The sequence below is a fragment of the Falco punctatus genome (assembly GCF_963210335.1).
Source record: "Falco punctatus genome assembly, chromosome: Z".
NCBI classification, from domain to species: Eukaryota; Metazoa; Chordata; class Aves; order Falconiformes; family Falconidae; genus Falco; species Falco punctatus.
In genome coordinates this window covers 20,621,295-20,648,954 of record NC_137586.1, presented here as the reverse complement: position 1 = coordinate 20,648,954, position 27,660 = coordinate 20,621,295, and the positions used below count along the sequence as shown (strand labels likewise).

The 27,660-nt window shown below is 42.3% G+C and overlaps 1 protein-coding gene and 1 long non-coding RNA gene across 2 annotated transcripts in view; both read right to left on the bottom strand.

The window, feature by feature from the left end:
• Window positions 1-10,390, bottom strand: part of LOC308056958 — a 68,635-nt gene extending 58,245 nt beyond the window's left edge. Inside the window, exon 1 of the long non-coding RNA XR_013925040.1 lies at window positions 5,010-10,390. This is a non-coding gene — a long non-coding RNA (uncharacterized lncRNA). The remainder of the gene's footprint in view (window positions 1-5,009) is intronic.
• Window positions 10,391-14,292: 3,902 nt separating this feature from the next.
• Window positions 14,293-27,660, bottom strand: part of GPBP1 (GC-rich promoter binding protein 1) — a 191,222-nt gene continuing 177,854 nt past the window's right edge. Inside the window, exon 14 of the transcript XR_013925039.1 lies at window positions 14,293-27,596. The gene's annotated coding sequence lies outside the window, so the exon portion shown is untranslated. The remainder of the gene's footprint in view (window positions 27,597-27,660) is intronic.

The following is a 27,660-nucleotide window of genomic DNA, read 5'->3' as shown; positions in this document are numbered from 1 at the left end:
TCCTTCCCAGTGACCTGGGCAGTGGGATGCAGCACAGCCTCAGCGAGTTTGGGGAGTGGCAGCAGGTGCTGGCAGGACCCACAGAGGGCAGGCTGGCTGGGCTGTGCTGGCAGGCTGAAGGAGGGGGTAATCCCCCCACCCACTGCTCCTGCAGCCATGTCCAGAGTGTGGTTCTTCCTGTCATCACACAGGCACTGATACATCAAACCATGAGTGGGTTTGGAGGGGTACAATGCTGAGGATTCAAGCTGGGTTGATCAAACCAAGTTCAAGAGTAATTTTGGATACTGACTCACTGAAAGATGTGACTGAGGAGCCAAATGAGGAAAAATTAAAAGGCAGGGTTATTCTTTACACTAACCCCCTCCTCTCTACCTATTTTGCAGCTTCCGTCTGTGTATAAATCCCCTTGCAATTACAAAAATGATAGGATAATGAGGTAACTTCATGACAACCTGCAGGGAGGAGGTCAAGCGAGAACATGCCTTCAAAGTGCCAGGCAGGAGAGAAAAGCAATGCAGACGGAGAAGGGGATGCTGCTGCCAAACGCTTCCTGTTTTGATCCATGGAGGGAGCGTGCAGCATAGGCCTCTACCCTTATCACGAGAAAGCTCTCCCTTCCTACGTCTCTCTTTCAGCTCGAGAGGTCAAAGCCAGCTGGTCTGCCAGAAAGCAATCAGAAAAGGAGCACAGTACAAGTTTTCCACTGACAACAAACACGCTACTCCTCACCTAGGCTAGCCATGTCCTGCAGCGGCCCCCTCACCATTTGCTTCCCCCTGCCTAGCAGCCTCTCCTGAGGCTCCACTGCCCCCCCTCTCCTGCACCCCAGAACAGTGCTCCTCCTGCACTTCCCAGCAGCAGCAGTGTCGGCTCTCACATTTCCCCTGAGCTGCCCATTCCTGTCCCTCACATGTGTAGGGCCATCTTACAGGTCAGGTGGGTGAAATGATGGCGGTTAGAGATAATCTTGTAAAAACAGCTCTGTAAAGGAGCCCCATCACCTCCACCTCAGCAAAACCATCCCTGCTGTTCCCAACCCTGATGCCACAACATCATGTCCATGTTTTCTGCCCTGGAACTGCTCACCAATGTTGAGCCTTTGGAGAGAGGTTTCAGAACAGGACAAGATTTCCACACAATGCCTTTAATCCAAGTTTGTCATTTCAGAAAGTCCCATTGTCTTGAAGCTATTTGAACCATGGTGAAACATGCAAAAATGTGTCCTCCTTTACTTTCCCAATTCTGTTTAGTCCTACCATGTAAAAAAAAAAAAAAAAAAAAAAAAACCAACAAAAAAAACCCCACCAAACTTTCTGTTAAGAACCTGTCATCAAAGCAACCATCACCATTTTGTGAAACCTATACAGTGGTAACAGTCTTTGTGGTCACCAAAGCCACCAGAAGCCAGTTGTTCCCCCATATATCTTAAGGACAATCAAAGATCAGGTTTGCCTCTCAACTTTCCATCTTCCAGAGGCAACTTTGGTTTTACCCTGTGATCCTAGGAGGCTCCCTGGTGCACACAAGTCAAGTTTCAACAGCATATCTTTTTTTCTTATCGGTCTAATAGGCTGCTCTTTTCTACTCTGCTCCTGCTGTGATTCATGCATGTTCCACACAGCTCTGCCAGGCAGCATCTCTAGACATCTCTGTTCTTCAAAACCCTGTTTGGAAATCCTAATTCCATCAATTTTCGACCAAATATTCCATCAATATGCTTTATGCACACACTCATTTCTGTTTAATTATACTTTGAGCCAATAAAATAAAGGGTATATAATTCTAATTTATCAGACCCATACAGTTCTGAAAAATGACCTTTGATTATCAGGGAAATAGATTCTTTTACAAATGTACACAGAACAATGCTCCACAGCCTGTTCTGAGTTTACATTAGGGTGCTGATTAGAAGAGTTAAAGAAGCAGAATTACCTCATACAGCACATAAGATTTTTCAGTTGAAGATTTTTTTTGGCAAAAAAAACTGATTTGGGCATAACTATAACTATTTGCAGACAAGCACATGATTTATTGATTAGTTTCAGCTTAAAAGGCCTGCAGAGAAGGGAAGAGAAATATTAAGAAACATTTTGATTTTTTGTTTAAAAAATAGCTTCATTTAGAAATATTTCTGAACATAAGACAGAAATGCCAGGAGGCCTGCATGGATGAACAAGGAGCTTTTAGACAAACTGAAACACTAAAAGGAAAACTAAAGCCCTCATAGAATTAAATCTGGACAGGGACATCACATGAAACAAGAAAAGCTTCTGTAGGTACAATGGTGATAAAAGGAAGATGAGGAAAAATGTAGCCACCTTCCAGAAGGAAACAGGAGACCTGGTTACCCAGCATATGGAGAAGGCTGAGGTACTCAATTACTTTTTTGCCTCAGTCTTCACTAGCAAATGCTCCAGCCACAGCACCCAAGTTGCAGAAAGCAAAGGCAGGAACTGGGAGAATGGAGAACCACTTGCTGTAGGACAAAGCCAGGTTTGAGACCATCTAAGGAACCTGGAGGTGCACAAGTCCATGGGACCTGATGACATTCATCTGTGGGTCCTGAGGGGCTAAAACACTGTCCATCACATTTAAGAAGTTGTGGTAATCCAGTGATTTTCCCACTGAGTGGAAAAGGGAAAACATAACACCATTTCTGAAAAGGGAAAAAAAGGAAGACCCAGGGAACTGCAGGCCGGTCAGTCTCACCTCTGTGCCTGGCAAGACCATGGAGCAGATCCTCCAGGAAACTATGCTAAGGCACATGGAAAATAAGGAGGTAATTGGTGACAGCCAGCATGGCTTTACTAAGCCCAAGTCACACCTGACACATTTGGTGGTCTTCTATAACAGGGTTACAGTGCAGGGGGATAAGGGAAGAGTGACTGATGTCATCTACCCAGTATTGTGCAAAGCACTTGACACTGTCCTGCATGACATCCTTGTCTCTAAAGTGGAGAGCCATGCATTTGACAGGTGGACCACTAGGTGGTTAAGGAATTGGCTCGATGGTCACACTCAAAGAGCTATGGTCAAGGGCTCAACGTCCAAGTGGAGACTGGTGACAAGTGGTGTTCCCCAGGGGTCTGTCTGTACTGGGATCTGTGCTGGTCACCATCTTAGTTAGCAACATGGAAAGTGGGATTGAGTGCGCCCCCAGCACGTTTGCCAATGACACCAGGCTGAGCGGTGTGGTTGACAGGCGGGAGGGAAGTGGTGCCATCCAGAGAGAGCTTGACAGGCTTGAGAGGTGGGCCTGTGCGAACCTCGTGAAGGTCACGAGGCCAAGTACAAGGTCCTGTACAGGGGCCAGGGCAACGCCCAGAACCAATACAGGTTGGATGGAAAACGGATTGAGAGAAGCCCTGAGGAGAAAGACTTGGGAGCGCTAGTGGGTGAAAAGCTCAACGCGGCCTGATGATGTGCACTTGCAGCCCAGAAGGCCAGCTGAATCTTGGGCTGCATCGAAGGAAGCGTGGCCAGCAGGTCATGGGAGGTGATTCTGTCCCTTTACTCCCCTGTCATAAGACCTTACTTGGAGCACTGCGTTCAGCTCTGGGGCCCCCATCGGAAGAAAGACATGGAGCTGTTAGAGTGAGCCCAGAGGAAGGCCACAAAGATGATCAGAGGGCTGGAGCACCTCTGTTATAAAGACAGGCTGAGACAGCTGGGGGTGTTCAGCCTGGAAAAGAGAAGGCTCCAGGGAGACCTTATAGCGGCCGTCCAGTGCCCAGAGGGGGCCTTACAAGAAAGCTGGAGAGGGACTTTTTAGTAGGGCATGTAGTGATGGGACAAAAGGGATAATGGCTTTAAACTGAAAGAGGGTAGATTTATATTAGATATTAGGAAGAAATTCTTTACTGTGAGGATGTTGAGACACTGAAACAGGTTTCCCAGAGAAGTTGTGTTTGCCCACTCCCTGGAAGTACTCAAGGCCAGGTTGGATGGAGCTTTGACCAACCCAGTCTAGTGGAAGATGTCCCTGCCCATGGCAGGAATGTTGGAATTAGAAGACCTGTAAAGTTCCCTTCCAACCCAAGACAGCACTGAAAAATTCAAAAAAATGTACAAAAAATGTCCAAAGGTAACAATATATTTTTCCGATTTTCTAGTTCAACAAAATAAGAATAAATGGTTAATTTTAATCACAGGCCAGATTTAAAATCAGAACTAATCCACAAACTAAGATGCCTCCTAGAAAAGTAGTTGTGAGGTTGTGCACTAGAGAAATCTACCACAGTCACAAAAGTATCAGTCATCTCAGATTTAGGTATGCTTATATATTGAACCATAAACTCCTATAATCAGCCTAAAGCCAACATCTAAACAAACCTTGAGACAGAGCTAAACTGCTAGTTAAATAGTTCTATTATCCAGGTTCAACACATTCAGCTCCCATCTGGCTGCTAGACTTCTTAAAAGTAAAAGGCCTCACCATGAAATCTGGCCTTCTACAACAGGACTGAATTTTAAATAGCAGCTCCTAAAAATACCCAGAATTACTATCATTTTCTATTAAGTTACATGAATGTTTGCTCAGAAAATTTTTCTTCTCATTCAGACTAAGTATTTCAGGTGGAAAACACCAATTAGCAGTGGAGAACATTTAAAGAATTAACACTGAGTTATTTGTTTGCTCCTGAGGGAATGCTGACTCAGCACTATGGTTTTGGTTAACCCTTATTAGAAGCCATTATTTTAGTTAAATAGCAATGGATAAATAAATTAGAACTTCTGAGAGAACCTTTTCCCAACAGAAAACACCTGTTTATGGAAGTCCAGACATTGTGAATAGGGCTAGGGATTGCAAAGGAATCTTGGTGGACAGCTGCCAGCAAACTCACTGGGGTCCCCAGCCCCCTGCTGTGGGGCTGCTGAGAGACCTGCCCTCTGGGACTGATGTATCTGCACTACATAACCTGAATCTGGAAAGTTAATGTTCCTAAGAAACAAGCTCTCGCTTCAACAGCTTTGCTTAATAAAGAGATTATTAGGCCACAACTTACCTGTGAGCCTGTGAATCAGTCTGACGCTCCTCTGTGCCAAAAAGGTGGTTTTGGTTGGCTCTGGAGTGTGGTTTGTATGGCTCACTCCACCAGGACACAGCTTTCAACCAAAGCCACTTCACAGAGCAGACTCATCCTCAAATGTTGCCTGCCTTTCGCAGCTTAATTACCTTATCATCTTCTGCATCATATGATTATCTACAGGCACCTGTGGGAATGAGACAGTCTTGGGAAAAGGGCATTATCCCTTCTTTCAGGTCCGACCTCAAAACTACTTCTCAAGCCTGAACATTTGTTATGACACCAGTTTCAAACCTCCACAATAACTGACTGATAGAGCAGCCAGCAGCCAGAGCTCACACCCTGCTCAGGTGGCTCCAAGGTCTGGAAACCACCCAGCAAGGTCTTCCCTGCCTCCAATGGCTGCTGAAATAGCTCTGCTGTCTGCATCAACACACTGGCAAAGGTCTTTGAAAAACTCACCAGTGTAATATTTGTTGTGATGAAAACACGAGGGCCAATTTTGTTTTGTGTGTACAGGGTGTGAACTCCGCCACCAAAGCCTTGAAAGAGCTTCTGAGTGCACTGTATGAGGTCGGGACAAGGGGCTGGGTGATGGTGATAGGTGGGATCCTGAACCTAAATCAGGCATATGCCAGGGGAAAGGCTGGAGCTGGAAGTAGCTGCTGCATCCCTCACCCAGGGCTTGCAGCCTCCCTGCCCCTTGTGCTGCTGTCTTGCATGCTTCTGGGACGCTAGCACATGCTGGGAAATGCTGTATCTAAAGGTTGAAGTAGGGTCCTCAGTGGGGAAGTAACCTGTCACGCTCCTGCACTTCAGCAAGTGGAGAGCACAAAAGGATTTTTTATTACTTTGTTATTTCTGTCGAAGCACAAACTAAATGCTAGGGATGAATGAATGATATAACCCAGGTCTTAATCCTGCTAATATTCATTTTATGTCTTATTTTACACATGAGGTGCTCAGGAATAGTCTGTAAGGCATGTTTCCTTTGGCTGCATCAAAGATAAGCAAAGCCTTCCACAATCCTCCACCTCAGGTTTGTGCTACTCAGGATGCTAAAGACTTCTCAGAATTCTTTTCTCTTCACCTTCAAACAGACTTCTAGAAAAAGCCATTCCTTTGGCCCAGCTGTTGCTTGATCACAGACAGACCCAGATTTTTGTGCAACTCCATCTTCAATTCCTCTATAAATGTCCCATAAAACTGCAATGTGAAGGAAACCTTATTTGAAACTCTTCCCATCAGACCCTCAGATAAAAATAAATTATGCTTTTTTCATTTTCTACATTCTCTGTACGTTTCCCAAAGCCTATGCTGACTCTTAGCAGCAAACTGTCCTTCAGTATTACACCACAAATTTTCCTTGAGAGTCTTATAACCCCCTCATCCCTTCAAGTAAATAAAATTTCTATTTCAGGCTTATGTCTTTGCTTTGATAAATAGCATCCCTGGTTATTTGCTTTCCTTGCAGCCAATTCAAGCAAGTATTTCATGTTGGCACACTGACCGCACACTCCTTACAGATAAATTGCTCTTTCATGAAGGATTTTTAACTGCTTAGAACTTTGTCCAGCAAAAGCCATAGTAAATTGGAGGGAAATATTATTCCTCATATGTGATGCCAAAATTACACAACTATTAGGGAAGAAGGACACTGATATTTTACTTGATCTTATGGATTCCTGGCAACTTCTGACTCTGAAGCATGACAAAAGGCTTCAAAGTATTCTCAGATGTTGGTATAAAACCAGTGTAAAAGCTGATTCTTCACAGGGGATTTGAAGGAGCACATGGTGCCATGCCCATGCAAACTTACAGTGTAGTCTCTGGTGCAGGAACTAAGATTGCTTTAACACCACATTACTGTCCTATGTCCAAAGTGTCTTCCAGAAATGCCAGGAAAAAAGCTCCTCCCTTCCCCTCATGCTGCTTTTTCTTTGCCCAAAAGCATGGAAGAAAGGGAAACTTCAATTCACTGTTTATATGGGCTCTGCTGTATAGCATAGCCATCAAACTGAGACTGTTTTCATTACCCATCCCCCTTTTTTTAAGATACCTGTCTAACAGTTTTTTCTGACAAGTTTGAAAAACTACAGATGTTAAGTACAACTAAGCACCGTGTTTACAGCAGGTTCTGAGAACATGTATTGCCAGATGATATTATCAAAGATAGCAACCCAAAAGACTTTATTTGCCCTTTTTTGCCTCTGTTTCCACTGTCCATTTCTACCAATAACTGAATTCTGAGTCAATGCCTTGAAAGAATAAGTCATTGAATATGTTTATATGTTATAACTAATACATTCTTGTAGTCTGAAATCGTCCACATTTGACCATAAACTGAGTTATGCTTCACATGCAACAAGAATAGCATGACAAAAGAAAAACCTTTTAAGTTCAGTCTATCCAGACCAAAACACTATTTTTCAAGTAAGGATTTACATTAAATGCTTTAGGACTGCGACACAGAAACCCAGACTTGGAGAATATTTTCCAGTTGTAGGTTAAGATCAAAGCTGGGGGAGTGGTTACAAGAGTCACAGTTCCCTAGGAGAAAGGATGTATCTGTTACAGCTGTCCAGTCAACCACCTTACAGACAGCTCCCTGAGAAATAAAGTATTGCACCCGAAACAAGAAGAAAAATGTTGTCATTTTACTTGAGAAAGTGGATGAAGAAAGTTTTCATGCCATAAAACTATTGTAAATTGCCTTAGCATGGAAAAGAAGGGTGGTGGCTTGCACACTTGGCAACATGGGTTGAGTGGTGCATTGCTAGGTACCGGCTATGGAGACCTGCCCTGAGAGATGTGGCTACCCTCATCATGGTCGACCCAGGAGAAATGCAGCTAGGAATTCCTGGTTTAATGTTTTTAATGGGGAAAAGAAAATCATGTAAGCTGTTGGCTCTTTTTTTTTTCCAAAAGTGACTTTTTTTCCATGGATCTTCCCTGTTTTTCAAAGCTGCATTTTTTGGGGGGTGAGGAGGGATTACTTCCAGAGAAAAATTCCCTGCTTTGCTAATAAATTATATCCAAGTAATGTGTGATCCCACCACAGATGTATCAGCTTTAGAAAAGAATGTGTGAGGATATCATGTTGCTCAGCTATTTTAAGACTTCCAGTATTACAAAGACATCCTACTTATAACAAAACATGTGCAGACACAGCCTCATTTTTTGCAACAGAGCCCACATCTAAAGAAAAAGCTCAACCAAAGAGTACAAATATAAAAACAACCTGCATAATTTCAAATAGGTTCTACACTAAAGACCTGATCTTATTTGTACCAGTGTAAGTACAAATAAGCTGAAAAAAACAGATGTCAAATGAGGAGATAGAGAACCAGACCATAGAAAATCTCATCCTTCACAATATGTTATGTTCTTGTGCTTAAATACTATACCCTTCTGGTAGGCAATACACAGAGCTAATCTTGCGTGGGAGTGGCTGCTATTATATTCTCTGATATATAACAACCAGAGACTAACATAGCAGCTGAGCTGACAGGCAGAACAAGTTTCAGTGTGCATTTCCAGACCTTTCTGCCACAAAATTAGCTGTCCTTGAAATGAGGGAAAAACAAGAAGAAACCAAGTTCTTCTATTGTGTGATTTCAACTGTCAATCCTGACATAAATCATTGGAAATAATTTTGGAAATTTTGCCAAAAGCCTGCAGACATTACAGTCCTTCCGAGACCATGCAAGAATCCACTTAACAAATGTTTTCTGTGGGACAGGGCTTCAGATTTTACCTAAAAGGATAGTCTTTAATGTGGGTGCCCCTCCTTGCTTAATACAGGTCATACTGTGCAACACAGAGATGAGCAACATAGCAAGTCAGACTAGAGTTTTGAGCAACTGATTACAGAATACTTCCAAGATTTGGTAGAGCTTATTTAGCTATACAATGTTGGCCAAAGGTCCCAGTCATTTGGTCATGAAACCCTTTATCCACAGAGTGTGAGTTTAAGGCATTTTCCTATGGGCACACTGGCCCTGGACGAGGGAAGTGATGTGTTCTGAGCAGTGCCTGACTGCCGATTTCTCATCACAAAGATGGCTGAGCTCATGCACCTGTGCCAAGCTTTGGGCTGGGGATGTTTACAACAAAAGCTGTGGCAGATGCAGGCCAGCTCTGCCCATGCCCCAAGCCTGAAGAGGGTAATGTAACCATGTTATCATCACACCAAGACCAAGGTAATATGCGCTGCCATTGCATTTCATCTTTCTCAGCCCATTTAATTAGCTTGGCTTCAGGTGCTGTACCGGCACAGTCTGTGCTGACTTCCTCTAGTAACTGGTGGACATGAGCATCCCACGCTTCCCAGACTGTTTCTGCTGGTTCTCTTATGGCCTCAGCTCACACCCACCCCCTGCACTCCTGGCCAGGCAGGTAACACCAGCTCAACATTCACCCCGCAGCACACTGTGGCCTCTCCACGATCTGCTCTAGCTCTGCTAAGCACTTACCAGGCTACCGGGCAAAGAGGCCGGGGGAAGGCAGTTCCTGGAATAATGTGGACACTCAGCAAAAGGAGGGCATTGCTGGTGACTGCCTTCCTCCCATCAGCTCTGAGGCGTTTACCTGTCCACTGACCCTGGGGGCCATGAACCTGCCCCCAGGCAGCTGGCACAACGGAGGGAGGAACGGGGACACAGCCTTAGCCCACAGAACAACCTCTGAAGCACAGCAGCAATGAACAAATGCACGAGGAAGAAGCTTTCCACTGGCAAGAGAGAAGGGAAAATTCCCCAAGGCAGTGTCATCTCTTCCTATTCTTCAACATAAGGCAGCAAGCAACAGGCTCAAGTCTCCTCCATTTCAGGAATTAATTCACTTGCCTTCATTGCAATTTGGTTAACAACCAGTTGTGGATTAACTTTTGAAGTTGGTTGGTTCATGAGCTTTATATGGTCAAATATTTATTATTTGAAAGGAAACCAAGGTAGCACATGTTGAATAAACCTGCTGTCCACAATGCAGTTCAGCCTTACTCAAGAGGAAGCTAAGATGCAATTGTGCTGTCCATGTTTTTCCTTCCGGTTTCTAGATTTATAAATCAGAATACCACTAAACAACACTCAAGGATCTAGGCTTCTAATTTATAAAACACTAACCAAAATGTTTCATCCAATTACCCTGTGTTGAACCCAATAACACATATATGACTAAAACATAATTTTTCTAGCTGAAGCTTACCTCCTGCAAAAATTAGCAGCATTGTTTTAAAGGAATGAAATTTTCCACTCTCAGCTTCTTCATTTATTCTATTTCTATTTGCTTTATATGAAAAAAAAGCATGTAACATTCAGGCAAATAAAAATGACTTGAAGATACTTACAAAATGTAAATAAGTTACTGGGATGGATGGAGCTTGTTTTCAAAACTCGTTTTAAAGGCTGGTTATTTTCAGAAGACTACGTAAGAATTAGCTAAAATCCAAAAGCAACGCATGCTCATTATGCAATTATAAACCACGCATATATATCCAATTTTATTCTTTAATAAAAGGTAAGTGAATTTGATGTTGATATGTACCAGATATTCTTAGAATGACCTATGGAGAACAAATTAGAGGAGGTTGCTGCAAACACCAGAAGCTCTATGAATGTGAAGTGTCCTTATGATGTGATGGCAGCCAATTCTTGCTACTCTACTTCTTACTATCAGTTTTGAATACAGTTTGATAAAAGGTCAGATACTTAAAAAAAAAAAAAAAAAAAAAAAAAAACCACGAAGATTCTTAAAGAAGTTTCATAAATGTATCTGCCAAATTTAAGATGATCCAGCATGTTTTGCAGTTTTCTGTAATACCAGTCACTGAGGTAAATGATACCAGAAAAAAAATTTGCTAATAACAATGATTTATATCAATGTATCTCAGTAGAAAATTACGTGCCATGACACTCAAAGGACAGAATTGATCTGCCAAAAGTTAAGAGTTCACAATTCTTTATCCACAGTGTTAAAAAGTGAGTTATTCGTTCCTTGAAAATTGACGTTGCTTCCCTCTTCCAAGAAAACATGAGAAAAGTATTTGCTTTTCTGTGCAGAATGCAAAACTTGGTTTTGGTCTTTTCACCTCATTATCTGGTCTACATGGTGTCTGTCTAAAGATTACATACACAATAGTCACTGGTGCACTTTCCACACCAGAGCTAAAGAGTTTCAGCACTCCCATTGTGTTTGTGGTAGAGTTTAAGGAAGAACTGGGGCAATACTGCTCTTCTTTGTATCCATTTGACCTCCAAAGTTGCCATATTTCTGTGTATTTGCTCTTTATTTACCTACTGATATAAACAACCACTCCTCCTCAGAGATAAGGTTTTCCCAAAGTTGTAAGATTCAGTAAAGGTTAAAAATACATGTTCATGGATATAGTGCACACAGAGCAGCTTCCATGTTAAACAGTGGCCCAGAGAGCTCCTCATGGTGCCATTCAATACTTAAAGACAGTTTCAGAAATTCAGTAATTGCTCTCCAGAAACATTTCTGACACCCATCCCATTTTTGGCTATGATGTGCCAAAACAAGCCAAAAGTTCTTTATGCTTTTAGGGACCAAATGTATGCTTTTTGACTAGCCAGGAATGACTTCCATGAATATTTATCTGGCGAGCCAAAAAAGTGATCCAGCCACAAAGATTGTTTAAAGAAGAGGGTGCTAGCTAGGGAACATACAACATCAGATGTTTTCACATCAGTAAAAACAAATTGATTCTGAAAATGCAAAAGCTCCATGTTTGTGCAAACACTTGTTGTTCTTTGTCCAAGATCATATCAGTTCTGTCTTCTACTTCCCATCATCGGAGCTGGTGAAACCAAAGGGTATACAGTGTCAAAGATTAGGAAGATCCCTGTCTGCAAAGGCAGAAGAGGAAAGAAGCTTGAAATGACCCTCAGCTGCCAGTGGCCTTTGTTCAAGAGAGCAAAGCTTTGCCTTAAGCACATCAACACTCGACTGCGTGAGTCTGGCAAAGCTCCAGTCAGGGAAGAGACTGACCACAGCACATCCAGAGGTCTGTGGCACTGGCATTTGCTCTGTGATTTTTGGTGTCCCTGTGCCAGCAACATCCTTCCCACATTACAGGGAATCTGGTGACATTGGCCAATGACTCCATGGTCTCAGACTTGTGAACTGTCAAACTGTGCCTGTGTTGATCAAGCTGTAACTCTCCCAGTTACACATGCAGCCTTAATGATAGCAGCATTAGCTGGATTTTAATAAAATCAAATTATTCTTATTTTCCTTAATAATGATTAAGATGGGTAAATCCAGGCACCTTTGGCTGACAAGGAGGAAGTCAAGCCACTTCTATGTTTAAAGGTAATTAGACTAAAATGGTCATTAGCTGGTTAAAAAAGGGGGGGGGGGGGGGGGGAAAGCAGTAACTTGGCAATTTATAGTTGGCTGTATGTGTTTTGGGTTCCTGTGAGCATTACTGAATCCTAACAAGCCTATGAAGGAGGAGCTTGTGCTTCCTTTCATAGCAGTTGTAGTCAGGAGCTACACCAAGGAACAAGTTCAAAATAAATAAAACCACTACAGGCACCAACAGAACATGCCAGGATGAAAACCACAATTTCAGTCATATTGGTCACATTAAATCAGTAGTCAAATTAAGTCATACACAGGTCTACCTGCTCCACAGTAGCTTTTTCTATCTGTTGCTGCTGTTTCCTTTGCCATTGTTACAGCAGCAACAGAGACGGCCTCACTGAAGCTGCTGGTGGGCTTGGAGAGATCAGCAAAGAGTGGGAGGCAAGGATGTACAGATGGATGCCTAAATAGACACAGGTTGTAGCACCCAGCCAGCTCTTGTTCTGCAGCATCATGAGGATGCAAAAAGCAATTCTGATTAACTAAGTTTGAAAACAGAAAGAAAGTTAATAATAAAGAAAGATAATGCTGGCAGAATCTGGCACATTTTCTGCTCTAGCAAACACACTTCTGTCAAGGTTGCAGAGTCTAGGGCTTGCTGAAGTGACAGGAAGCTGCTGATGTGATGTTCCGGGGCTGCTACAGCAGAAGAGGTGTTACAGCAGACAAGGTGCTGCAGAAGGTCCTAGAAGGAGGTGCAAATCTAGAAACTGGAAGGGAACCTATACCAGTCTCACCATAATTATGAGGAAAAAAGTTACCCAAAGAATCAAGAGGCTCTTTAACAGATGGTCTTGCTGAAACATCCTATCAATCTTCAACTTTCAAATTGAAGGTACAGTCTGTGATTAGAAGGAAAGTTAGCACTCCCATTCATGCCAAAAAGCAAGGCTGTCTCAACTGGAAGCTGAAGTCATTCTCTTGCAAACTTTTGCCACACCTTTTAACTTGGGTTTAGTCTGCCCTTGACCAGTATTGCAGATGGAGATGATATAGCAATGAGTTCCAAGCCAAACTCAAACCCCAGCTTCTGTTGAAAAATCAGTCCTGCGAGTCAAACTGAGTGTGTCCATTCAATCCAGTTTTTTATAGGAAAAGTTTTTCAAGTGCTGCTGTGGCAAAAGCTAGAACAGCCTCGTGCTTTTCCTGCTCAGTCATTCTCCTGAAATGGTAAATTCGAGTCAAATCCATTTCCTCCTTCTTCACTAACAAGGTCTGCAACCACCTAGGCTGTCACAGTAGATTACAGAATAAGCAGAGTTGTCATGAAGTTTTCGGGGGCATTTTTGAGGGCTTGTTTTGGTTTACTTTGTTTTTAATTTCCCCTCATTTCATTTGATTTGGTTAACAATTGCCATTTGAAGACTACTTCATGAAAATACTGCATTTAAGGAAGGACAGGGGGTGCACATGCACACATGGAGTCCTTTCAGCACATCATCTCTCACCCCCAAGCCCATGGGTAGGCAGGAGGGGAAGAGCTGCTGTGGGTGCCCAGCATCACAAAGTTCTCCATGAGGCTTCCAGGTGACACAACAGATATGTCCCAATGGCAGATGTCCTCAGGTTTGGCATGCCAGCGGGAAACAACAACTTCAAATTGGAGCATGACCTCGACAGTCAAATAAGAACTACCAAAGTCTTTCCTTAAAATTTCCAGCACAAAACACAGGCTCTCATAAGAGAAAAAAATAAACTTCTTGAAAATATAAACATTCCATTAAAAAAATGAAACCATCAAGTATAACTGTCAGCAACAGAAGCAAATATTTTCTGTTTAAAAAAAAGGAGAAATCTGAAGATTTCTAATAGAAACTAATATATAAATAAAACATGTAGTAACCTAACCCTTGTGAACCCTTTGTGTGTGTGTGTGTGTGTGTGTGTGTGAAGAGAGAAACCAATGTTTTACATTTACCTCCATTCAGTAAACCTAGGGCCTACTTAAACTCAGTTCATCTTCCTTGCATACAAGCATAAGTTTAAAGCTCAACTGTCTGCCTTTTAATTTAGATATCTGTAAGAAGTTCAGCCATTGCACTGGTCAGGCATCTCTTCCCTCCCTGGCCTGGCACCCAAGCTAAGCACTGGCAGCCCTAAGCGGCAACTAGTTGCTTTCAAAGGGGGAAAGTTTGGAGCCGGTTTGTGTTTGCCAGCTGCATGAGGTCCTAATTCTTTATCCCTTATTGCCCTTTTGTCAGTATTGGCTGCTGTTGTTCTCTTGAACGGCCTGGACACAGTCCAGCCAAACAGCTGGGTACAGACTGAGAGGTCAGACCACGGGTGCGTCCAGCCTGATGCTCTGCCTCCAGCAGCATGACAAGAGACACCAGTCACACGTGCAAACCCTGCTGCTCTCCTTGCTCTGTTCTCCTACACTTTCCTCCAGCACCCTCAGGTGCTATGCTAGGGTTGTTAGAGGATACATGCCTCTCCTTGTGCCTCTTAGAACGTTAAGTATCTGTTTATATACCTATTACCCATGACATTGCCTAATCTGTATTTGAATATGCTGACACCATCTGCTTCTATGCAGAACTCCAGTGATATCAAATTCAGAAGTTCACTACGCACCCAGTGCAGTGCTTTTATCCAGTTTAAACTGATCTACCAATTTCAGTGAATGTCCCTAGTCCCAGTACTGGGGGGTTTAGTTCAGCATTAGGCTTGTTTGTGTCCTTTCTGATTTTGTAGGCTTCAGGGATAAGCCTCCATCTTCTTCCTCTCTAAGATGAAGAGGTCTTTTTCTGTCTCCATACAAGATATTGATCTTGATTGATGCTTTTTCTTGTAAGTCCTTCTTGTGGTGTGGAGACTGGAATTGCACAGAGTACTTAAGACATGCACACACAAAATAAAATTATGCTTTTTTCCTTGTTCTTATCACCCTTCTACTGCTGCCCAATATTTTGTTGGTTTTGGTTTTTTTCTATTTTGAAACTCCTCTATTATGTTTCTGCTTGCTCACTCCATTTTGCAAAGTTCCTTTGGAATCCCAATTCATAAGTGCATTTGATTACCTGCAAGAGTTTAGTATCACACATAGACATGGAGACTTCTCTATTCACTCCTTTACCCAGCTCACTGATGATGCTGTTAGGAAAAAAATATTTGCCCTGGAACCACTGCTGCTGATTTTTCTCCAAGAAGAAAAATGAAAATTAAGCCCATTGAAGCTCTGCTTTTTGCTAGATGCATCTTCTAGAGGAATGGAAGACCTCTCTCCAGATAAAATAGCACCTATTCACACTCATGTTTTTCACTGGTCAACACAATGCTCTGCATCTACTCATCAAGGTCTGTTCATGGAAAGTACTCACTTGAGAGTCTGATAGTCTTACACAGAGTTGAATAGTCCAGAAACAAAGGAACTGGGAGAGGAAGAGATTAAAAATTTTTCCATCAAAATACACCAGCCAGTAAGCAGCTGTGAATTGTAATTTTTCTGATTTGTGCAAACTCATTTGCTTAATGGCACTTCTTACTTTTGCATGAAGGACTCTTAGAGCAGCCTTTCACAAGAGGCTCAAAGAAAATAAAAGCTTTGTGACTGCAAATAGAAAACACCTTTGGTCTTCACCACTTAGGAAAGGTAAACTTCCTCAATCATAATTAAAAGAAAAAAAAATTAAAGGAATATTATGCAATAATGGAATTAGCAGTTGGAACAGCTTTTTATTGGTCTCACTTGTACCGCTTGTACCAAAATAATTTCCCAGGGGCAAGCAGAAAACAGACTGAAGTTTTCCTCATACCAGGTGCCACCCTCCCAACAGTGTCCTGCTCAGAAAGCTGTATTATGAGATGCTCAGATGCACAAACATATTTCTCCCTCAGTGCCGTAACAACACAGCACATCCATGAATGTACCTGGGCATCATGTCTAAAAATCAGATTGTTTTGTTTTCAATGCCTGCCATACCACTTAGTATGGCAAGACAATGTATCCACAGAAATATTTTCCGTACATTTAAAAAGCTATGTAAGAGCGTTTTCCTCTCATACACTTTGTCCTTCTCTTCCCTTTCCCCCATATATTTTTCCTATCATTGTGCTGTCAATGATAAAAGTAGAATAAAAGCATTACAGAGAAGTTTGAGGTATTTTTACTGCAGTAGTTCTATTCTCCAAGGTGTTTTGTTTTCTGCAGTAAATGAGAATGACATGTTTTCAGTAGAGCTGAGATAGTCTAACTGGGAATTCAAACTTACTTTTAACTAGGCAGCTTAGACAGTGTCAGTATATTCTCTTGAATTTCCCAAATAGTATGCATTGTGCATTTTCAAAGGACCATCCCAGGACAAGCCATATCACACACGCTGAAGCAGCAGCAGCAGCATGACCACAGCACTTGTGTATCTATCCTGTGACAGACTGTCAGTTCGTAACTAAATCCTCATTATAAACTAATTGCCAGGCTCTCACCCCCCTCAGTTGCACTGCCCTGTCACGTAGTGCTGTCTTCCAGACCAGCAGGGTTGTAGAACACTCTTTGCGTGGCAGGGATAGTTTATGGCACCTAAATACTGAGCAGAAACACTAGAGCCCCCAGCTGTGCCTGAAAGCAAATTGCACCTGGCAATATGTTATGACATCCTTGCCTGCTTTCCAGGGCAGTCCTTCACTTCTTGGCTGCCTTTGTTCCCTGCTAGGGCAGAAAGCTTTAAAAAAAATAAAATACAATAAAAAAGCACTGGGCTGCTCCAGCTAGAAGCCCTTGCAGATAAGGGGGCTACAGCAGGGGACAAAGAGCACAAGGAGAGTTGTGTGCCCAACTGCCACGGTTTGAGCACTGCGTCTTCCACTCAACAGAGTGGTACTTCTGGGCAGCAGCAGCGGGGGAAGCTCAGACTGCTGACACTTGCAAGTGCATCTAGCAAACTGCACATCTGCAGTAAGCAAACTTCCTCCCTGTTGTTTGTAAACTCACAGCAAAGAAAAGGTCAGCCAGGTTTCAGCCTGGCTATACAGACCTAGGCTACTGCGCAATAACTAATAAACTAATAAAAGAGAATTGGTAGAAGCAGCCAGCGTAATTTTCTGATTTCCTTGGGTCTGCTTCATATAGCAGGGATACAAATTAGCAACACAGCACAAGGTCTAGGCATGTGCACTTAAACAGCAGCATTAATAGATAACACGATTAGCCGAGATCAGTAAACACAATGTATCCCATAAATAATCTCTCTCAAGGACTCTACCAGCTAAATTTAAACAATTTAACAAGGATAGTTTGTCTACAGCAGCAACGGATTAAACTGCACGGTTTGTTGTAGGCTTAAAGGCTCAGCTATGTAACCTGTGTTTGCATTGAAATTTAATTCCCTTTTGACATAGAAGGCTAGGACAAAGCCCTCCATACTACGTAAGCTCTGTGCAGGAAGCTGGCAAGTAATCGGCATGTTAATAGCCAAGGTAAAGTACCTGCTGGCCTCAGAGCTGGTAGCCATGCCTTGAGCAGCCAGCTTCAAGGTCTTTCAAGGGCAGGACAAAGACACAGAGACATAGTTCTTGTCCCAGTGCCAGCAGTGACTGCGCAACCTCCTGGCCTCATCAGCAAGATGGGAATTGTTGTTTTAACAAAGATTTCCTCATGAATTGCCATTTGTTCCCACATGAAGTCAAGTCTATGTGTGTAACATATAGCAACCAGTCACGCCACTCACACCAGGTCAGACTTTGGCCCCAGACACAGATGTTCAGATGCTCCAGGCACTACACACAAAGTTTCTGTGTGCAAGATGAGAGCTTGTCCCAGCCCCTGTGATGACATTGAATACTAAGTACTTCAGAGATACTAAAACTAACTGTAATAAGGGCTCAGGGAGTTAACTTATGCCTTAACGAACCTAATTTTCAGTGGCAAGAAAGGGTACTGAAGGCTCAACACACACCTGCAAGCCAGCCTAAAGCATGCCATAACCATTCACACGTAAATTTTCAAAGCATCCCTCAGAGGTATGGGAAGTTGGGGAGGGGACATCCCATCCTACCATCAGCCCTGCCTGCCACAAAACGTGACCTTTCTGCCCAGGAGCGAAAGGCAATCCCTTCCTCCCAGGCTGGAAGACTTCTCAATCCTACAGTCCAAAATCAGCCCCACAGGCTGGTTTTTGTCATCTCTGCCTCTTTAATTGTCCAGCACAAGACCACTTGCTCTTCTGGGTCCCTGGATAACCCAGCAACATGTAGCAGGGTTTTATGCTATAGTTTCACCTAGAGCTACTAGCCTGGTGGCTCCCACTGCCTACAGCAGGCAGCATGGCTGCACATTGCCCCAAGGACTGGCTGGCTGCAAGCTTCATTGCTCTGCAGTGTCAGACGTTCTGCGGTATTGAACTTCCTTAACTTCCCTAAGGCTTTCATCTAGATAATAAATTCTTCTTTTCTTCCTTTTCTTAGTTTATGCAATAGATACAGTGCTACCAGCTGCCTGCAGAACTCTGTGCAGGCAATCTCCAACCCTGCACAGATAATACTTTCTTAATTCTCTAAATGCCCTCTGAGGTTTGATAAGAGAGGATTATTGGCCCATTTTAACAATAAGGAAAAACTGCAGCAGAGAGCCAGGGCCCAAGACTACAAGGTAACTCTGAAACAAACTTGGTCCCAGTGCTGGTGTCACCGTGTTGAAGAGGATGCTGTTGACTTCACCCAAGTGAAGAATGAATGACAGGTGGTAACAACTTCCCATCTTTTCTGAACTGAACCTGTCATGGGATCATCTTTCTCTACCCGTTGTACACACAAACAGCAAGAGAGCACCTTTCAGCACTAATTCCCCAAGCCTGGGAATTTGACCAGACAAGGAAGCTGATTTACTTCAGGCATAAGTGTATTCAGCACAGGACCAGAGTGTATTAACACGTCAGACTTACAGTCAGCAAGAGACAGGCAAGGAGGGGAGACAGGGCAGAGTCCAGACACCTATGAAAAACAGCTGGGTTTTGTCCAAAAAAATTGTATTCACATATCATATCACCTTACCTACTGAGGAAGAAATTACTTTGATGGAAGAAGTGACTTTAACAGGAAGATTTTCAATGGTAACATTTACTGACAAGGTGCCAGTAATTACTGTGTTCCCAGAAAAGCTGTTATTTTTGAACCAGTGCCATGCAAAAGCCTTACTTTCCACGTCTTCTGCAACTCCTGTCAGCTCTGATGGGAAGTGCAGGGTGCCTTTGGGCAAGGGAAGCTTGAGACACAGCAACACAGAAGAGGCATGAAAAGGCTGGTCCTTGCAGGCTGCCCTTGAGAGACAGCCTCATCTTGCACTCCTCCTTGTGCCAGAAGGAAGGAGTACCTGAGAAGGAAAGGGAGAGGGGCTTCTGACTGCCATTTCTTTACTTGCTTTTGCTCAGGGCTCTACAAATGCCACAGGTATCTTTTGAGCTCCAGGAAGACCAAAATTGCCATAAAATAAAGGAAAAACAACCAGATGAACTAAAAAGAAGAATACAGCCTATTTCAAAGTAATAAAAACCTTAAGGAATTTTAAAACATAATGTTCAGGCTGCCAAAAGCATTTTTACTGGAGCTAAGCACAGGTCCAACAAATAAGGGTTTTTACAAAAGAGCAAATTAAACATCTGTGGATTTAGGACCTGGCAGGATTAGAATGTTACAAATATAAGGGAATAGATAAGTGGCTTTATAGCTTACATTTTCCTTCCAGCTGCTAGGCAACACCCTCCAGTGAAAGCATAAGTAAAAGCCGGTGAAGATCATCCCTTCCCAAACTCACACAGACCTTCAGAAAAAAATACTAACCCTCATTCTGGAGCTGTGACTGCTTTTTCAGAGATAGAAACTCTTGACTATTGAAACTTTATAGGTTTGGGTATTAGGATTTGCCGAAAGGGATAAAAGACAGTTAAGGTATTTCATTCAGTGTCATCTGGATGTCACAAAATATGTGTGATGATATTCAGTAGAAAAAATAAGCCCGTAATAAATTCCTCAGGAAAAAAAAGAGAAAGGAAAAAAACCCCACCAAACATATCAGCTTTGTGACAAACATTTGCTTCTATTTCAACAAACACAGGATTCTGCTACAACAGTTAAGTATTGTAGAAATAAATATATTGCCTTCTCCCAGGATTTTCAAAAGACAAAAAAAATAAACATTGCAAAACAACTTTTTTAAAAATCACCATGATACAAAAAAGTTAACATGAGAGCCTTATTAATCAAGATGTTACAAGATTCAAGGAGGACATCAGCCCTCCAGCCATACAGAAGGCCAAAGAACTTAACAAACCTTATGGTCATGGATTTCTTTAACCTCCAAACATCATGGGACAGGTATGCATCCAAACTGGTCCATTGTGTTCAGTTATTTCAGTGTAGTTAAGCTGACCTGAGTATGTGAGAATCCTTGCATACATCTGATGGGACTGCTCAGGTATATCACAACTCTTTGATGGATGTAAATAGAGATGTAGGAGGCTCAACCACAACTGACCCTATGAAGTATTCATAATCAAACCCAACAATCTTTCACCTTCCTTTGTATCAAAATCTTCTTTCTCAGTCCTAAAGTCATCTATGCTATAAGACAACAAGGCAACACCTAGTCCCAGGTTAGGCCTGCCATGTCTACAGCAGTTCCTAACAACATCGTGAGCATCCTGCAACACTCTAGAAAATCAAAAAATATCTAACTGCTTTGGGGATCTTTAGACATTAAAATTCTGAAGGAGAATATATTTTCTTCATCTTTGCAGCAGCTCTAAGCTCTTTAATTACTAGTATTAGTTGTGTTCATTGGGTGCACATGATGTCCCTCCAGCCCCCCATAAACAAGTCCATACCAACACCCACCAGCTCCTGTTTTATCACCTGGTCTATAGCTGAGCAGGGCACACCAACTGCCACAATTGTGGCCTTGGTTTGGCAGGTGGACCATAGGTTTATGGTAGTGTATCACTTAAAAAATTAAAAGGTGGTGTTTGGTTGGTTTTTTTAATGAAGAACCAAAATAAACCAGCACTGAAAATACTATTGCAGGATTGTTTTCATGTGTGCTAAGGTTGCTGCATCACCCTGGTTCAACCTGTAGGATCTGTTGTGTGCAATGAACTAGAGAAACAGAAAGAAAATCTGTCACCGCACTGTCTTTTCTGTGGGAAACGGGAAATATTTGTACTTTGAACACACAGACAGATCATTACATAGCCCACTGCTCCCACATACTTGTCTCGTATGGGTAAGCCAAGTGTGTGCATGCATGGGTGCAAGGAGGGAAGGGTAGGATAGGAAGTAGTAGGCAATACATGGAGAGAAATATTTACATTAAGTGCTACAGAGAAAGTCACTGAGCTCTTCCTTATTCATTGTCTTTGGTAATGCACTTACTGGAATTAAAGAAAAAAACGTAAACACCCATAAAACCAATCCAAACATAAGAATTCATAAGAGCAATTGACCTAGAAGACTCGTTTTAAACAGCCCACTGGAGAGGATGAATAAATGAATGAATAAATAAATAAATAAATAAATAAATAGATGGATGGATAAATAAATAATTAAATAAAGGCAAGATTTTAAAAAGTAGAAAATCTGGTGAATATTGTTACTAAGATTTGCAGCTAAGAGAGTGACAAGAGATGAGGGACCTCAGTGGTCTGTGTTCCTCATGACACAAGGTGATCACTATATGCCTGAGGACAGAAAGAAGCTGAGCCACTGGATGGTATCTGGCAGATAAGCCTCTGAAGAAAAACAGAAATATCCACTGTTGGCAAAGGACCATCTGACTACATCAATCACAAACTTTGATGTTAGTAAGAACTCTTGGGCTCATTCTCAATTATCCTTTAGCAAGGGGTTACCAGTATTGTATTATGTCCCCTTCTTTTCTTCTCCCTGATGGCCACATGTAGTCAGCCATGGTTGTTTCCCTGAGATGTGTAGAAGAGCTGCCTGCAGAAGGTATTTGTTAAAGTGGGCTAGAGGCAGGACAAAACCCTCCCTTCTTTCGCTTTTCTTTCATTTCTTCTGTATGGTGGAGGCAAAGGCATAAGAGAAGTCACTGTCTTAGGATACTGGAATGCAGGCCAGCAAGTAACTATGTAGCATGTACCCATGCCAAAACCCACCTCTAGATGTGGGCTTCCAGAAAACTGGGATTTTGCCTTAGTCACCAAAAGGTGCTTATTCCTGCTCACCTGAACAACGCACTCACCTACCCAAGGCACAACAGCCAAGTGGCCACTGCCACAATAGCCAGCTGCAGCATACACCTCTTTCCTTGAAATAGACACGTGCCACTCAAGTCACTGATGCACAGACACGTATGTCCAAAAAGAGGGAAATACCCATTTCTGAGGACAACATGGTGTTAGGACATCACAGAAAAAAGAGATTACTTATCCAAAATGCTGTGGAAGGATGTGCAGCACAGAAAACAGTCCTCAAAAACTGAAACAAATCTGAAAATCTGTGGCTGCAGCCAAAATTTTGTCCTACTTTAATGCAAGCATTTTGTTAGTATTTCTCTTTATGAACATTAACCTTTGCGTTCACTTCCAGAAAGATGGTGCTTTTTGCAAGAAAACTATTGTGTAATTAATTATCAGCTAGTAATCAAACCATAGCTGGGGACAGGAATATGCAAACCTACCATGAAATATCAGTTAGGTATGCTATCACTTACTAGTTTACCTTAGAAGGAAATTATAATGCATTATCCCTACCAGGATTTTATGATGGGTAAGTAGTGTGATTCCACAGGAATAACAGGATTCAGAAGGAAAAGCATCATTTTTTTCTTTGCTGAAGATTAGTATCTTTAAAAACATGACAAGACAGACAGGTTTAAGAATTTGAGAAACTTGATAAACAACATGGGTTCACATCAAAAGGTTAATATGCTATTTTTTCATTATGCAAATGATGTTGTCTAGAATAGGGGGGAAAACGCTAAGTTCAAAGTAAAATTATGAACTGAAAATACAAGCCGGCTCTGAGTCATTAATTATGAATCCTGCTGAAGTCTAGTGAAGTGACCCAAGTGATAAACTGAGTGATTAAAATCATGGGTTTTTTTCCAGACTCAAAGGGAAAATTTTGATAAGTCTGTTGTTTCCGGAAAAGGTCAAAACCTTGAGTTTCTAGCTTCAGCTCCAGTGCAGAGTCCTTCACCACTGGGCTAGAGCCTGCCCAAAACCATGACAAGAATATTTGTGGAACAAGCATTTTGACACAGGCCTCCCCAGCCAGGGTGAATCTCAATGGAGCGGGAGATCAAAGAGTATCAAGGAGCAGGTGATTGCTGTCCCTTGCTTCCTACCTGCCTTCAAAGGGCAGAACAGCACCATGGTGCAGGAAGCAGGCAGCTCGCAGGCTCTGTGGGAGCAGCTTCTGCGCTCCAGTGCCTCCTGAATAGTGAATGCTGTACCTCTTATCTAAAGGATGACATACCTATGTTTAGCTAAAAGTCGGGAAATGTCCAAGGACCCTTATTGTCAACATGATGGATGTACAGACTGCTAGGTCGGTTATCTTTAGAAAGGACATGTGGTCTTAGATTCCTGTTGTACATGCAACATGGTGAAGACAAAGACTTTAAACATGGCCGCTAAGGAATAGAGTCTGCGCAGAGACAACCCCTCAAGGACATTGCGCAGGCTCGAGATATGTAAATGAATTCTCAGAATTGTAATGAATATGTAAACGATTTCCTGGAAAGTTAATGAATAGGTATGAGTTGTTTATATAAAGGAGGGACTGAAAAGTCCCCTCGGGGTGCATGACTTTGGGGGAGTGATCCCCCATGCACCCAGCGCTGCCGAATAAAGATAACTTCCACTCACCTGCATATTGCTGACTGATTCTTCGAATCACTCCACAAGCTTGGCATCTCAGATACTGAAGCAAGAGAAAAACCCAGTCGCACATCTGTCTGAGCAGACGAGAGACAAAGTCATGTCTTTGTCTTCTTAGAGGCCACATCTGGGTTCTCCAGCAACTATTCTCTGTTGCATGGTGGTACACACCAGCAGGTTTCAGGACACCCATCCCTGCAGCATGACCCAGTCAAAACAGCCCTCCTATTGCTCCCATGCCCTATCTGATGCTCAGCCACAAACATATCTTTTTTTCTATACATTTTCTATCCAATGTTTCTGTCCATTCCCCTCTGTATCACATGTTATTTTCTGTATCTGTACTGCTCCCTCTCACTTAGCCCATCTTCCCATGTAAGAACAACCCCGGGTTACTTCCTTTCTCTAGGTGCTTATCACATCTCTCCTTTAGCTGAAGTAGTAGGGGTTGGAAAACAGTATTTGTGATGATAGCATACCCAAGCCAAACTAAAAAATTACAATTTATTTCCTTTGCAAAAAGAATACGCCTTTATGAACACTGGAATTCCACCCTGAAATGCTGAATGTGGTGATAAGCATTAAAGGCCACCAAAGCCCAGGTGAGTATGGTCTGCCCAAGGAAAGGGCTTCCCTTCTCAAGGGAGGTCAAGGTTTACTACTTCTGCGTGCTAAAGACATGGGACACCCTGTGGGACCAGCTGCAGCTGGTGGCTCTCTACTGCCTGTGCTGGCAATGCCATTGAAACCGCCACCCTCACTCTGCCTTTACTTCTTCTGGTGCCAACACAAAGTGGGGAAAGGAGCAGCAGCAGCCCTCCAACATCTGGATTTTTTTTTTCTTTTTTAACATAGACTAGCAATGAAGAGCTCCAGCTTTTAGCTATGGACTAAGAGTCTGCTGGCAGAGAATTATTTTAATGCTAGACTAATAACCAGCTGAAATTAAATTGTTTTATGGAATTCACAACTGGAAAGCAAAGATACCTGTTACCACAGCTAGCTTATTCCTGAAGTAACGGTGTTGCTAGTAATGGGAAAATTATTTTTCCCACCTTTAAAATATTCTATGGGAAACATTAAGGAGTTGAAGGAAGAATCATATACTTTCCTTTTGGGCTTCAATTAAATTTTCCTATTCTCTTTTCTTTTTCTTTGTCTTCTTTTTGTTTTCTTCATTATATAAAATAGCAGTCATCACAATCCAGATGTTTTCCATCTCTATTGAAAAAACATTTTGGCAAGGAAACAAGCAATCATTCTCAATACTGAATTCAAAGACTATTATTGTGCTGGCTCCCTGGTTTTCTGTTTCCACAGACAAACACACCTTAAGCTGACAGTGACAGCCACATGGTTTCAAGATGACTGCATAGGGGACTATAAACAATAAAATAGCCATGAAAGAAAGAGGGGAAAAGCTATTATTAAATGTCTAGGTTCTTAGAAAACACTTGATACTTCTAAAAAACCTACACAGTCACTGACATAGAAAAAACAAACAACAAAAAAGGGGGGGGGGGGGGGGGGGGGGGGGCGGGGCTCAACAAAATAAACCCCAACTTTGTGCAGAAAACATTTCCAACAGGTTGGGGCCTACAAACATGTAGGGCTCAGCCAGACACCAAGGAACTCCCTTGAGATTTTGTGCAGGGATTTGGCCTTCATATTTACAAATACCAGGTAATCTTCACAGCCTCTTTGGGATAATAAGCGTTACTGCTCCTGTCTCACAGATAGAGATCAGAGAATGTTAACTGATGCCTGAGATCTCTCTTGTGCTTAGCTACATGCTGTGACAGCCACTGTAGGGAATAAATGTTTTTAAATATAAATGTCCTTTACATAACTTTTTCACTCCTCTGGGTATGAATCACAGTCCATGTTAAGAGTAAAAGGAGTCAGATGGTTAAGAATGCAAACAAAGAAATGAAGGAAATGAGTAAATAGGGTTGGCTAAAGATAAATACACATAAAAATGTATTATTTTTTCATGGTTTTTGAACAGCAACATTAAGAACAAGCCATTAAAATTCACAGCTCAGGAAAAAAACTGCATTAAGATCATGAATTTAAAATATACAGTCAAAAAATGCAAAAGCTGTGATTTTTTTCAACAGCTATAATGCAGTTCTTTTACATACCACAATGAAACATGGCAGGTGTATGCAATGTTGGATTTCATATGTATTTCCATTTCCCTGCATAAACAGTAAGGGTTTAGGACTGCCACCATGATTCTAATCAAACACCTCAGTTTTAAGGTCCCTGAAAAACAATTCCCTCGTACTACTCACTATTCCTTCAAGCGCCCATCAACTTTCTTCTTTAATGACACATTTCCATAATTACCATGGCCCCGTTCCTCCCCACAGTGCCTTTCTTAATTTCTAGTTATACCAGGAAATCTGGGAAACAAGAAAACCTGTAGAAATTGGCTCTCTGGGGGCTTCATCTGAACTGCACAATTTTCTGCTTGCTTTTTTATTTTCCTTTTTCTCCTGCCTTCCAATCTACATTTCTGACTAAACACTCACCCTCTGAGGCCAATGCAATGAAAGCCTCAGGATCAGCAGGAATGTAGGTGGAGCAGACACTTGTTTCCTTCTGCATGTGTCCTAATGCTGAGCTGCACTCAGTGCTGACCCTCATCATTCCTTCTAAGATTTTGGTAATTTTCCCTCCATACACTTGGCATCTGTCCTTAACTCTGGCCCTTTCTCTACTTCCCAAGAAGAACCGAAAGCAGATCAGCAATTTAGTTTGTTGCTCTGCACACAGAGCAGCAGAGGAGAGAAAAACACAAAGGCATCCAGGAGACACTTTTCATCACGTATAACAGACTTATTCATTCATTGTATCACATGGAGAAGATTTTTTTTTTCTTTCTTTTACTAAGTAGCCAGTGGAGAAGCATGCAAGCAGCAGCTGTTGCAAGCCTACAAGCAGGAAAGCTGGACGGATTGAAAATGCACAATACAGAGCTTGTTGAAGCCTAGAGAGCAGCCTTCCTCCTCTAGGTCTGGGCTCTCAGCTTTGTTCCAGGCCAGTTTAAAACCAGTTATTTCTCCAAGCACACACTGAATGTGCCCAATCCTATTTTTCCTTTCTCCCCCTATCTTTGGACTCTGACCAGTGGGGCTCCACACTGCAGAGCCACCAACACGATAAGATTCTGCCTGTAACAATTTCAGTAGAGATGAGAGCACTGGACTCAATATTAAAATAGACATACCTGCTTTCAGTACATGTAAGCCAACACATTGGCACAATCTGTCTTCATTGCAATGCTCTTTTGAAGGAAACCAACGCATATTTTGAGTGAGACACGGGCACTAGCACTGTGTTCCTGTTCAATGCAATGAAAGGCACAAGTTAATACAGACACACCCAACAGGGAAATGCTTGCTCTG